We start from the raw sequence: 10,703 nt of genomic DNA on the forward strand, positions 1-10,703 counted from the left end.
GTACTCCTGGCAACGAATCCAGTATACCATTCCAAGACAAAACACATAGAGATACACTACCATTTTATTAGAGAGATGGTTCTTGCAAGGAAAGTAGATCTTATGCATGTGAAGACTGATGAACAGGTTGCAGATATCTTTACCAAGTCTTTGGGTAAAGATAAGTTTAGTAGTTTCAGACAGCTACTTGGAGTTCATCAGATGATTTGAGCTTGAGGGGGAGTATTAGAATATCAAGCTCCCATTACTCTCATGTCAGTATGTATGACTGACATTAGCTGTGTCCAGCTATATCAGCAAGTGTGGGACATTAAATAAGTCGGTGGTCTTAGACCCAGTGTGAATGGTCCTACGGACCTTAGTACTATTGTATACACTTATGTTATGTTAGTAGTTTATAAAATAATGAAAGATGATGAATGACCTGAAGGTCAAGTTGCTGCTCCATTACATTTTCTCTCTCCCTCTCTCTTCCAACACTAGGGATAGCTAGAATTGAATCATTGGGTAGTGGAAGAGCTAATGGAGCTCCCCTTTCATAAGGTGGTAGTCTATTCCCTAGGTAATAAGGCTGATTGTATGGCTGTGGGTATGGAAACCACCTTGGCAATTGGCAATTTTGAGAAACGTGCAATCACATCCACCATAGCCTTTTTGTAAGGAACAAACAAGGCAAAGAAACACATTGCAAATAAAGCCTTAGACTAGGTCATGTGAGCATGGTTTATTAAAACCACAGTTGGTGAATACCATGGTTCCTTTCCACTTTTTTCCACCTACCAATACCACCTACTATAAGCCTATAAAAGGCACTCATCCCCACACTCATTTCATCAATCGTTATCATTCACTTGTACTTGCATTATGCTTGGATAATATCAGTTATTCTTCTTTGTCATTACTTATGCCTCTTTATGATTGTCTATATGCTCATCAGTGATCCTCCTTAGCATGCATTCTCAATATTTCAATATGGTATCAGACCAGGTTTCAAGTTAACGAGTCATTAGGCCATTGATTGGGTCATTATAGTTTGAATTTTTGGCTCCCTCCGCTTTTCCATGAATCTCTCAACTATCTCCATAGCCACCCACCTTTAGTGGAGGGCTTGAATCTCTCAAACTGGGCCATTTCAGCTCGTGCTCTCTTCTAGAGAACTCTTCCTCTACTCTAGTGCTTCTCTCTGTCACCTCACAATCAGACATTGTCGCCTCTCAACTCCAACATTGCACTTGCAACAACAGCTCACTGCCCAAATTGCACCATCTTTGATTCGTACTGTTCAGTCTACCTGCATGCACAACAATATCATCCACTACCATAGGGCAATTGAAGCTATACATCTAAGCTATCTCAAGCTCAAAGGGTTTCTGAAATAGTTATGTCTATGAGCAGCAATAAACAAAAAACTAGTCACCTGTCAAAACCCTAAAGAGGGTAGCCATAGCCATTAATCTCAAAACTCAAATTTAACTTCATTTTCCTACTTCCTTTGGCTCAGTAATGTCACAGGCTCTCTGATCTGCTACAACATTGATCATAGGATCTACTCTCTATGCCTCAATGTGCATTTGTCCAAATGGATATGTGCAAAAATCATCTCCTTTTAAGGTATCGATATGGCAAGAAAATGCTTAGCCCCATTCTTATTTTCTATTGTCACAAATACATCTTCTTTGAAACATAAATAAATTTACTTTGCTAGGTAATCAAAATTTTGTCCCTTCCTAATTGATCCCTTTTGAGTCAACATGTTTGCCACAAAAATGCTGGCATTAATAAGTAAAAGAAGTCTATTGAGATATGAAGATAGTATAGACTATCTAGTTTGATTACCTGACTACTACTTCGAGCTTTATAGCTCAATGGTTGGCATAGCCAAGACTCAAGTCCTCAAGTTTCATTTTGGGAAAGACTAATATCCCTATGAATGAAAAACAAAAGGCAGTTTCTGCAAGTTAGTTAAATAGTATGGTCACTTGAAATAGGTAGTATTGAGTGGAAGGTTTCAAGTGATTCTTGGAAAAATCAAGGCCTAAATAGCAAAATAGAAAGGATGCACCCCTGCATTGATGGGAAAGTGGGTAATTATCTAGTAATAAGTACTTTTGTGCTACTTTTCGCAATGACTATAAATATCAAGAATAGTAATAATACTCAAATTACCTAGGCCACCCAATTATAGGCTATAGATACTGAAAACTAAGTCAACCCTTGTTAGACAACTAACATCGTAATGAAAATATAGAATCCCCATTTATTAGATCTTCAATTCTTTCTTCCTTACTCCTCTAATACTACATATTATGCTTATGCAATGTGTAGTTAGATTTGCTCGGATAGATGAATCAAGGCCAGGAGGCAGCAAGCTGCTGCTTTAACTTTAATTATGATTTTGCTAATACCAATATTGAAAGACTCGGAACCAAGTGCATACATGAATTTTTGTTTTGACAAGTAAGATTTTAACCTACCTTGGACAAGAAAAATGGACTTTGTGGAAGAACAGTATGTTGGGTAAAGGATCAAAAAACAAACAATACAAATTTTGCCCCCCCCCCCCCCCCCCCCCCCCCCCCCCCCCTTTCAAACATTCAACTTGTCTGATGTAGAAATAGACCTCATTTTGGAGGAACATTATCAACAAAGAAGAGAATTTGTTGATGAAATTTTATGCTGGTCAGTCGAGTTGTTCAAAACCAAAGGGCACTATTTCTTCATTAATGTTCAAGATATCTTCAACTTCCACCTCCTCAGCTTCAAGTTCCTCCTCATCACTAGCCTCACCATCACGTAGCTCCATCCACAGAGGTTTTTCTTCCTTGTGTGAAGATGCTTCCATTCAACCACCCAAGCCTTCCATTCATCTTCTATCTTCCTTCTATGCTCAAGGTAGGTTGCATTTATCACAAGTGAGGCATCAACATCATCAATTTCATACTTTTTACTTTACTTTTTTGGATTCTTAGCTATCTCTTCCCCTTTCTCAGCACTAAGAAGTGATGGAGGGCAAGGATGCCATAAGAACTACATGCAAGAACAGGCCACACTTAAAACTCAATAGCATTTCATGTTAGCTCCAATTTCACTGCCTATAGCTATTACTTCCAAACAACAGTTTCCAAACACTTAAAACTCCATAACAATTCCTCTCTACTCCAATTTTCACTACATATATCTTTTAATTCTAAACACCAACTTCTGTTAGATGAAAACACGTAATCCACTACTCTAGGCATAAGTTAGCAAGTACAAATTCAACCCATACTGCTCTAGCAACACTTAAAACTTCATAGCAATTCAAGTCAACTCCAATTTTCACTGCACATATATGTTAAATCCAAACACAATATTCAACTAAATGGAAACACATAATGTACTACTCCAAGGCATAAGTTTGCTGGATAAATTCAACCCATTATCCTTACCTAGAAAAACCTATCCCTAGGAAGTCGATAAAGTAATTTTCATTGAAAGACTAGATATTGAAACCATTCTCAATTTGATGTATAGATGTGACTGACATTGACATGAACCTGATTACAAGTAAATGCAAATGATTATAGATCACACTACTTAGAAGTAAATGGTAATTGTTCTATAATCTACTATATTTTCCTACATCCTATGAACCAAAACCATGAGAGTTCTAAAAATCATTACTTTCTTGTTGGATCCCAATCTACATCTGTGGTCACCATGAAGTGGTCAGCTATGGCTATTGTTTCCAATTCATCAACATTGTAGAACTTTAACTGCCCATTGTACGCCTTTAGTCCATAGCCAAAATGATAAATCGCCCCATTGGAGACCAATAAAGGGCATTTGCTTTTGACCCTTCAAAGTTGTCAACTTTGTTACTCACCCCACATTTTTTGGACTTTTCATAGAGTAGAATGTAACATTTGGCCTAGGGCCCCATCTTCGTGAATGATGGAAAATATGTGACCTTTAGGATCCCATGAAAATGCAATATTTTTCATTTCCAAAACCAGAGAATTGGAATGTCTCTCTCCTAGATTCTAAACAATTCAAATCCAGTGTACCTATCTACTTTCATGGCCAACTAATCCCCATTGCTTTGCCAGTACATTTTGCAATCACTAACACTAAACAAGTTCTTTTCTCTAAGCTCCTCCCTACTGAGGATCTGCATTAGACTTACCCCAAAACTACACTATTGTCAACGATAAAGATAAAGGGACACCCTGCTCAACACAATAGCAATGAGCTAGAAGAAAAAAACGGTGCATAACACAAAAAACTACCATTCATAATAGGAAGGCACAACAACAATTACAACTTCTAGAAATAATGCATCTTATGAAAGTTTAGCATAAGACCAAATGTGCTCACTCTAGCAAGTTGATTTCCTCCATTTCCTTTAGGAACAAATAAAGCCAGGATAGAGTCTGTGGGGGACCAACTAAAGTCCACGACATTGTCTACTCTCAAAGATTTCTTATCAAGAAGACCCATGGTCTCAGTCTCATACACATTAATTGCATTCTTTCCTATTCGAGATAAATACTTATCATCTCTGCCTCCCACCCATCTACAGTAGAAAGAAAGCCTCCATTAATATTAGTTAACTTAAAATGATAACAAAGAAATAGAGAATAAGCACAGAATAACTATACCTGAACACTGGCCAAGAGACACCTGCCACACCCCCATTCCACCGGTTGCAAAATCATTTGCACTTTCCTTAAATTCTCTAAACACTTTCCCAATCCTCACATCATAAATATTAAGTGTCACCCTCTAGATAAACATATCTAGACATCAATAAACACTTGTGCAATCAATTTTCTAAAGAACAAATAAAATTCATCAATAACCTGTGTATCTCTGGGGTTGCTTGGTTCATGACTACTATATGTCATGATATATTTCTCTCCTATTCAACCTAACCTGAAAGAGTAGATCATGGAATTGATACAAGAGCTAGCATTCATATTGAGCACCATTCCCAACTTACAAACCATAAAGCAAAGAAGATGAGTCATACTTGAGGATGAATGTATCGCATTATTTGGTTAAAGGTCTGGGCACCACCCCATATAGCTGCACCTTGTCTATGAATTGTGGCAAGGTAGACCCAAGGGGAGACCATTGCACAAAGCTCTCTGTCCAAAACTATTGTAAAAGCTAGTTGTCAATATACAACATGTTCTTTTGCTACAACTATCTAAATTGCAGAAAATTCAACTTACAGAATAGTGGTAAACACGTTTTCCTAATCTGGCATCATTCCAATAAACTTCAATCTCTAATCCAAACCGAACAACAAATTGGTCTCGACCTCTCATCCGTCAACCAAGTTAAAATATTTTCTTGCATACACGTAAATCAGGATGAGATCATACTTGAGCAGTCTAGAATGGTACAAATGCACCTGTAAGAGTAGCTACATGCATACCCTAGTAGTATAATGTTTGACTTCCGGTGATTCTTTGGCAATTTCATCTCAAGATCTCTTATATACCAAGGATTAGCATATGTAATTACCCATCACATGTTTTATTCAATCAACAAAAATCATAAGTATTAAATCTTTTAGGGACACAGTACCTTCCTTATACTCACTTGGGTTCATCTTGTACAGACCCAAGTTACCCCTTGGAATTTGTGGTTAAGATTTTTTTAAAAATAATATATGTTCGAATTGAGAAAAATCTTATTCTACGAATGTAGCTTTTGTTACTTGTTCATGGGATGGTAGCGTATTAGCTGCCTTAATTATAAAATATAGTACTTGGGGATCCATGACGGGTGCTTGGTTGATGGTATTTGTGGCTTCATTTGTAAACCCAATACTCATCATTCCGTTTGTAGTGATTGTGTCTACAATGTTATTGGTAGCTCTCTTACCTCTGCAACCTTGGTAACTTTCTTCTTCGAGGCCATGGTCTTTAATCACAAGATTGAAAAGGAAATCTTTGGTGAGGAGCTTGGGGATAATTAGATTAACGGAATTTTGATTGATGGGGAAGGCAATCACCAAGAATTTAGAAAAATCGAGAAGTATTTCACTCCATCCACACAGAATCTCATAATCTCTCTCAATAAATGTGATGTCCCCATTACTTAGTTTATTTTAATGTGCATATACATTCCAAAGAAAATTGATTTATGTTGCACATTTTTAAAAAATAACTCTAATTATGAAATTGACTCTCATTATGAAGATAATTGTTATTATTAATGAGGTATTATATGCCATTTCATGGAAGGAAGACTTGGGAGACCCTCCCAAGACTAGCTTATTAAGACTATGTTTGTGGTATAGAACAACAAAAAGAACTAGCCTAGTGGATAGTCACTTGGAGATTAAGTGCACTTGGGTGATGACATTGCCGGCGGGATGGGTGACCTCCCGAGAAGATTTTCCTACAAGCTAATGGGAGCTTCTCACGTGCAACCAATGGCACTAACGAAGCCTTCGTAGCCCATTGCCAAGTATGCCAAGGCCAAGATGCCAAGGTCTATGCCTTGGTTGCCACCTTGGTCGTGAGCCTTGGACTGACGCCGCTCGACGACGAGACATGCAGTGCTCGCCCATATATTCGTTAAATTGGTATCCTTGCACTATGAAAATGGAGCCCCTCCTTGACGTCATTAAAAAAATGCTAAAAGAAAGTGTTCCCTCTTTATCGTTGATGACGTCATTAAAAAACACTAAAAAATAAACGTCCTCTTTTTACCCCGGCCCCTGGTTACTATATAAATACGAGTAGAGCATCACATTAGGAAAACACACAAACACAAGAACGACCCATGCAGAAGTCTCTCTGCTGGTTGACATGACAAAGCTTTGCTGCAACCAGCCAAACCTCTCTCTCTCTCTCTCTCCAAACCTACACAGGAGTGGTGCTCGAATCCATTAGCTTCTTCCATGGCTCCCAAGAGACATCAAGATGCTGAGCAAGGTCACACTTAGAGAGCTCCCTAACGCGAAGAAGTGGCTGCTTGCTGAGGGAACTCAACACGATATTGAAGCACAAGCGGAGGATAAGCCCAAACCCATTCAAACCGAAGAACCAACCATTGCACAACAAATTGAGGATGCAGCCATAAACCATAATCACAATGGATGGCCAAACGGAGATAATTAAGTTTAGTACATAAAAGAAGGATTTCTGTTTAAGCTATTAATTCTACAATTTCTAATGAGGGACAAGCTAGTATGTTATATAGATTACGATAAGTTAAAAAGTACTTAAATTTACAAAAGCATGTTAGTATTATCAATTGCTTTTTAGGAAGGAACATGGAAATTGATGGAGGGGATAGATTCCATGCATCGCATTGACAACTGTATTAAAATGTCTTAAGGTTATGATTGTTTTTGGATTTGTGAATGATGAGTTATGGCTCTTATGATTCTGGGCTTGCACAACTGGACAAGTTGTGGATTGTGGTGGTTCAGGACATTGGGGTCCCCAACCCAATGCTTCCTTACACTCTTAGAGTGTGGAAAAACTCACTTGCAGGTGGGGGTCCTATGCTGCTAAGGGAGATAGGTGTTTTTGATATTTGATCACTTGAGCACCTAAGAGGGCAAAGGGCCGAGTGATAAGTGCCCCTATTATGTAGGACAACTCCGGAGGCTCAAGGAAGCTTAGAGGGGCTCTAAGCCAGTAAATTCCTTGTTGACCGCAGATGGAGTGCAATCACATACAACCCAATCTCAAGGGATTGGAAGGTCCTATCCTAGGCTGAATGGTGTCTTTCTACGGAAAGACGATTTTATATCACTCTACAGAGTGATGGTGAAATAAAGCATCTGATTTTTGAATTGTTTGTTATGTGCTAAAGATCGAGTTTAATGAACCCAATTTAATGGAGTAATAAAAGGAAGCTGATTTTATATGTCCAAATAGTGTGGTAGTATGCTTTGCTAATTAGAAAACCAAGCAAACCCCATTGAGGAAAGTGGGAGGCTTTGATCTTGATGATTGGACACCTATGGCTAGGTTGACCCAATAAGTTGGGTAACTTTTTGTGGGCAACTTTTTGACACTAGATAGAGCCAATTAAATCATGACCCTCCCAATATCGTTAGGATTAGTACCAGGTTTAACACTATTTTTGGGGGTCAGAGCTGAGATTTTACCTTATGGGTAGGGGGATTGAGTTACACTCTCCCCCATCTCTTACTCTCTTTGAACCAAGTGCGGTGTTAACCTCACACTTGCCTTTGATTGATTATAAAGTGGTCTTTCTTAGGTGGGTGTTAGACTGCTGTTAGGGGTGACTTGTCCACTCTTCCCCAGTGAAATAGAATTGAGATTCCCATGTTCAACTAAGTCCAAGGACTCCCATGGGGAAACGGAATGGTGATGTGCATAGATATGAATTTCAGTCGACCACTAAGAGGACTCCTCTGAGTCTGTTGGAGGAGGCACCTCACAATAAAATATGGTCCTCATGTTGACCAAGAACGACAACCCATCTCACAACTGAAGGCTTTCTTCAAAACTCTCAAAACTCACACAAACACCTTTCATACTCAATCAACAATTCCTATTTTTGTGATGAAAATCCTAACTCTCATACGTGTAAAAAATAGTGCGTGCACAATGAAATGTGCTCTCTCAAGTGCATGTGCATCTAAGATTTACTGCAATAGCTACAATGGGCATCATGCTGTGCTAGTGCTCAACGATGGTGCAAAATGTGCATCAACCCAATGCTTGGAATAGAAGTAATTGATAAAAATCAAGAGACGATCCCCAAGTGTAGTGTATTGGACAAGTGCAATGTGAAGTGCTCGTGATCCTGAAATCCCCGTGATATGCAACAATATTAGTAAGAAAATACACTTGTTTTGAGATGTTTAGTAGCTTCCAACAAACTCTAGCTCCAACACATGTCCAAGGAAACACCAATATCGACCAAGGATATCAACTTTCCAAGCTCAAAAATTCCAAACAAAATGACAAAAATAATTCCTAATCTAGAGCAATACAAAAAAATCCAACTACAAAACAACAAAACAAAACAAACACACAATAGCTAAACTTCTTATCTAATGTTTTTCTAAGGATTTTTAATTTACACAAAAACACTTTACAATGGCACATTATGATCTTGTTTTCCTCTTAGTCATACAATTTGCAAGCCTTTTTCTCATCACTATATCCCAAGAAGATACATTTTGTGCTTTCTGGATTTAACTTGTTTTTCTTATCTTTTGGAACATGTGCATAACAATAATATCCAAAAGTTCTAGAATGTGAGATAGATGGTTTCTTATCGTAATAGGCCTCATGAGTATTTTTGCCCTTAAGAGCCTTTGTGTAACTCCGATTGACAATGTAGATTGTAGTATTAATAACACTATAATAGAGAATTTGGGAATCTCCCAAGTCCCACTTTCAAATAAGAGGTAAAGATTTGGGGATGTGGCTAAATCTTAACCCATGCTTCAAAGTGGTACTTGGAAAGACAACCTATATAGTAATTAGGGTAGACTCCACTTTCAAGTAAGGGGAGACTTGACCATGTGGCCAAATATTAACTACATTGGGAATTTCCAAATTTCCTAATATATTATTTAATAGATTCTACCCACAAAACTAGTTATCCCTTGCCCTTAAGCATGTACCTTGCCATTTCCACAATGGTGTGATTTCAAAAATTCCATTCTGCTAACGTGTATGGGGTATCATCAATTGATTCTTAGTCCCATTGCTCTTGCAAAAGTCTTTAAACTCCTTTGAGTTGAACTCACAACCACCATCTATTCTAAACTTCTTCGCACTTTGTCATATTTCATTCTCAACAAGTTTTAGTCATTCTTTAAACTTACCAAAAGCTTGAGCCTTATCACAAAGAAATTACGCCCACATCTTCCTACTAGTTGTCAATTATCAACACAAAATAAGAAGATCATCCCGAGGCTTGTGTAGACATTTTACTGCATAAGTCAGCATTGCACCAACTCTAAAGGATCCTTTGCTCTGATCTTGTTTTCTTGTGAAAATGTCTTTCTCTGTTGCTTGCCCATCATACAAGCTTCACATGGTTCCTTTATTTCAATTAATGCAAGTAGGCGAGTAACCGTACCTTGTTTATGCATCACCTTTAACACTACAAAACCAATCTGAATAAATATTTCATTCCAAAGTTTACTTGTATCCACACCATTAGTGGCTATAAGAGCACTTAGCTCATATAGGTTGTTCCTTCTTTCTCCTTTGCCAACAACTTTGTAGCACTGCCGATGATTTTTGCACCTATCTTAGTGAATCTCACCTTATGGCCTAAAGGATGCCCTCCCATGAACAAAAATAAACATAAAACTGAGAAAACCACACATAAAATTGATGTATATAGCTTCATCATTGATCTCAAATCTAGATGGAAATCACAAATCTCACTCTTAAAAATAAATAAATTCGTTATCTTCTTCATTAGACATGTCCATCTCCATTGCATAATAAGAAAAGAGGTAAGGGAAAATAGAAATTTTTGCACAAAGGAGAGAGGAGAGAGAAAGATTGGCACCATACAAAAGAAGAATGTGGAAATCTTGAAAGAAAGGGGAGAAAGAGACACATAATGAGTTGTGCACTCCACCCCACCCTTTCCCAAAAGGACACACAATCCTTCATAACTTTTATTATTTCTTTGATTTTTTGATACATTTACATTCGTAAGGCTTTGGTCTTTATATTTCAATTCTTTCTAGCTCT

General features: G+C 37.9%; 1 pseudogene; it reads right to left on the reverse strand.

Annotated features, from left to right (window-relative positions):
• Nucleotides 1–2,680: 2,680 nt before the first annotated feature.
• Nucleotides 2,681–5,343, reverse strand: LOC148041022 (eukaryotic translation initiation factor 3 subunit B-like; annotated as a pseudogene).
• Nucleotides 5,344–10,703: the final 5,360 nt, after the last annotated feature.

This window comes from Lygodium microphyllum, chromosome 1 (genome assembly GCF_053477565.2).
Source record: "Lygodium microphyllum isolate KBCC chromosome 1, Lygodium_microphyllum_v1.1.10, whole genome shotgun sequence".
Taxonomy (NCBI): Eukaryota; Viridiplantae; Streptophyta; class Polypodiopsida; order Schizaeales; family Lygodiaceae; genus Lygodium; species Lygodium microphyllum.